This window comes from Penaeus japonicus, unplaced genomic scaffold (genome assembly GCF_977035675.1).
Source record: "Penaeus japonicus unplaced genomic scaffold, GWHDUDI00000001_assembly GWHDUDI00000003, whole genome shotgun sequence".
NCBI classification, from domain to species: domain Eukaryota; kingdom Metazoa; phylum Arthropoda; class Malacostraca; order Decapoda; family Penaeidae; genus Penaeus; species Penaeus japonicus.
Window position 1 is genome coordinate 10,038,591 of NW_028234405.1, and position 5,000 is coordinate 10,043,590.

Below are 5,000 nucleotides of genomic sequence, written 5' to 3' on the forward strand. Positions count from 1 at the left end.
ACGTGGCCACGACACCTTGAATGTTTCTACGAGATCGCCTCATTTGCCTCCGCCTCAAGACGACCGCTCTGGAGGAAAGCCAAGTCGAAACTGGAGGTCGAGAAAGACTACTATGGTAAATGCTTTGTCACAACTGATTTTCGTTTCTCTTTATGATGAATAATAATGCGGCGCCGTTCATATCCATCCTTTCATTGATTATTGCCATGTGTTATTAATAATAATGTTATAAAAAGATTCTCGGACTTTCATTATCAATTGCATTAAAAATGCCAACATCGTAATGATTGCATTCGTATACAATGAAACCTGAAAAGGATTTTCTTTCTTGTATCCATTTTTGTCTTTGTATGGGTTAAAAGGCCATCATTGAATATACGTTGAGGTGCTACACGTAGACAAGATAAAGCCAGACTAAAACTGTATCATATAGAAAAAGAAAGGGAAAAAAAAAGAAAGCATTTTTGGGCAAGATAACAAAATGAAGGAATATAATGCAAGGAGGAACAACTACATTTTGTGGTTATATATATATATATGAATACATCTTTATATTGTAAATCTATGAGAACATGTTATAATAAAGATACATGTAACGATGTAAAAAATATAATGAGAAGAAAAAAAATCATTTTAAATATGTTAATAACATTTTTATTATATTCATAATCATAATGAATCTATTACTATTCATAATCGTCATAATTACTCTAATTGTCATTAAGCACCGTATCTTTTCATCATTATTATCATTAATCATTCTCTTAACTCTTGCTTCCATTATTGTTAAAACAGTATCTATTGATCATTTTCCTATTTATCATTATGTTACCTTTTTTTTCATCATCGTCATTATTTTATTCGTTCATTTCTTTATCGTCATTTTCCCTTTATCGTCATCTATCTTTTCCGTAATTATTTTATTTCATTATTCTTTCTCCGTCATATAGCTTTACTCCCAGTCTTTATACATTATCGTCTTATATTATCGTCTACTTTCTTATCATTACCGTCATTTTCCATTATCGTCATTTGCCATTTTCGTCATATCATTATCGTCAATTATCATTATCGCATTATCATTATGTCATTATCTTATCGTCATTATCATTTCGTCATTTTCACATTATCGTCATGTTCATTATCGTCATTACTAATTATCGTCATTTTCTTTATTTCGTCCTTTTTCATTATGTCAATTATCATTATAATGATCGTCATATCATCTATGTCATTATACATTTCCGTCATTATCATTATCGTCATTATTCCATTTCTTTTATAGTTCATTATCATTATGACGTCATTATAATTATCGTCATTATCATTATAGTCTTATCGTATCGTCATGATAACTTATCGTCCTTTTATCATTATCGTCATCTATCATTATCGTCATTACCTCAGTATCGTCTTTATCATTTCGTCATTAGCCTAATCGTATTTTCATAATCGTCATTATCATTGTCGTCATTATAATTAGCGTCGTTCCTCCTCTTATCGTTCTTTATCATTATCGTCATTATCATTATCGCTTTATCATTTCGTCCCATCTATTCATTATCGTCACTTATCATTAATCGTCAATCCTCATTATCGTAATTATCACTTATCGACCATTATCATTATAGTCATTCTCCATTATCGTCTGTATCAGTATCGTCATTATCATTATAGTTCATTATTTTGCGTCATTATCTTTACGTTCATTACTCATTACATCGTCTTATCATTTGCGTCTTTTTCATTATCGTCATTATCATTATCGTCATTATCAGTATCGGCACTTTCCTTATCATTACCGTCACTTTCATTATCAGTACCGTCACTTTCAATCTCATCATTATGTCTCTTTCTATTTTTATCATTTTACCGTCCATTATCAATCACTCGTTCTTATATTATCGTCATTCTCCTCATTATCTCACTTTATTATCATTACCGTCACCTTTCTTTATTATTTATCGCTCCAACTTCATTATCCACTTAACCTTCATTATCATTATCGTCATATTCTTATCAGCACTTTCATTATCATTCACCGTCATTATCATTATAGCTCCTATCATTTTCCATTCCCATCCGTCTACTTTCCATCTATCATTACCGTCCCTTCATTATCATTACCACACGTAACTTTCATTTATCATCTACCGTCTCTTTCATTATCACATTACCGTACTTATCCTTATCATTACGTCCACTGTCATTATTTAATTACCGCACTTTCTCCTTATCATTACCGTCTCTTTCATTATCATTACCGTCATTTCCATTATCATTACGTCACCTTTCATTATATTACCGTTCACGCTTCCATTATCATTACCGTCACTATCATTATTCATTACTGAAACTTTTAATTATCATTTCCGTCACTTTCATTATTATGACCCGTCACTTTCAATATTCCTATTACCGTCACTTTCACTTTCAAATACCGTCACTTTCATTTTCATTATCGTCATTTCATTGCATTCCGTCACTTTCATTCTTCCTTACCGTCATTTCAATTATTCCCATTAGTATTATTCAGTATCGGCATGATCATTATCATCTATCGTTTTTTTCTTATCGTCATTAAATTTTCGTCATTATCATTTTCATAATTTTCCATTATCGTCATTATCTTTTTCGTCATTTTCCTATTATCAGGTCATTTCATCATCGTCATTATACTTGACTCGTCTTCATCATTTCGTCGTTATCATTATCAGTCATTATCATTATCGTCATTAGCATTACTAGTAATTATTATCTATCCGTCATTATCATTATCACGATCGTAACTTCATCATTATCGTCATTTTCATTATTATCATCCGTGATTAGACATTATAGTGTTTTATCATTATCGTGATTATCATCATCGTGATTACTCATTTATCGTGATTATCTTATCGTGATTATAATCATCGTGTTTATCATTATCGTGAGTATCATTATCGTGATTTCATTAACGTGATTATCATTATACGTGTGATTATCTTTCTGTGATTATCCTATTCTCGTCATTTTTATCTCCGTCATTACTAAAATTTAGTAATTGAAGTATTTCCAGTAAACTGACGATCCCGTGACCTGTTTGTAGGTAACCGAATTATGTTCCAATGAGTCAGGTATGTTCACATTAAAAGTAGACAGTTGTGTTGATTGTAGTTTCATGGACCTGACTTCCGCTGTTTGAGTTAAAAGACGGTGCACCTCTGAGACTGACGCATTCAGACTTAAGATGGAGATCTCTGCAGCTAAATTCTTGGTTGAAGGGAAGGTGTATCGGCCACATTATCGGTACAGGAAGATATCTTCTCCACACGTTGTCCGAAGTAAACGACGTTTGTCACATGGAAGCGACGGAGATGACTTCAGTGCCAAGCGTCATAAGGTGTCCTTTGATGCAGACACTGACTGTGCACCTGTCTTCCCCGTTGTAAAAGAGCTCGAGTTATCGCCTGCTGTTGTCACCAGCAGCACTTTGTCCTCCCTTCTTGGACGAAGGGCACCATCGAGCGGGTACAGTCCTTGTTCCAGCGATGATCTATGTGAACTTTCTGCTTTCCTGGACGATGATGTCATAGAAGACGACGTCTTCCTGCCAGATGTCTCAGAGACTTCACCTGACCACTACGAAGAATCCTTGCGATTGATTCTAGAAACTCTTCGCAACGGGGCGGAGAAGTCCATCCAGACAATACTGGATTATCTACGTACATAACCCAATCTTATTATGATGGTCATTATCCCGGACGACGATGACACAGAAGATGACATCTTCCTTCCTGAGGATTCGGAGGCTGGAACTTCATCTGAAAGGAACGAGGAATCCTTGCACTTGAATACTCTTCGTTACGTTACGGATTTCATACAAACATTATGATGAAATCCTTTAAAAGAATATGATAATCCCAGTGTTGACGAATAAAGTATTGGTAACAATTAGTCATATTTCTATTCATTTCATTATTTATTAAATCTATTTTGCGTTCTAATGCATAGTACGAGACCCAGATATGACACATTAGTGCATTGAAAGTGTAATTCTAGAATAAAGATAAAGGTAATTATACTATTTAGATAAAGATATGAGCATGATTGCTGCTACATTATCATTACGAAAACAGAAGTAATGATAATGATGGGAAAATAAGGATAACGATAAATATATAATAATGATAAAATAGATTAATGACAACGATGATACAAAAACATTAGTAAATTGTTAATGAACACGATGTTGGTAATAAGCATAAGATAACGATAATGGTGAAAATGATAACGATAATAATGGTGAAATGATAATGATAATAATGGTGAAATGATAACGATAATAATGGTGAAAATGATAACGATAATAATGGTGAAAATGATAACGATAATAATGGTGAAATGATAATGATAATAATGGTGAAAATGATAACGATAATAATGGTGAAAAGATAAAGATAATGGTGGTGAAAATGATAATGATAATAATGGTGAAATGATAATGATAATAATGGTGAAATGATAACGATGATAATGGTGAAATGATAACGATGATAATGGTGAAATGATAATGATGGTGAAAATGATAATGATGGTGAAAATGATAATGATGGTGAAAATGATAATGATGGTGAAAATGATAATGATGGTGAAAATGATAATGATGGTGAAAATGATAATGATGGTGAAAATGATAATGATGGTGAAAATGATAATGATGGTGAAAATGATAATGATGGTGAAAATGATAATGATGGTGAAAATGATAATGATGGTGAAAATGATAATGATGGTGAAAATGATAATGATGGTGAAAATGATAATGATGGTGAAAATGATAATGATGGTGAAAATGATAATGATGGTGAAAATGATAATGATGGTGAAAATGATAATGATGGTGAAAATGATAATGATGGTGAAAATGATAATGATGGTGAAAATGATAATGATGGTGAAAATTATAATGGTGGTGAAAATGATAATGATGGTGAAAATGATAATGATGGTGAAAA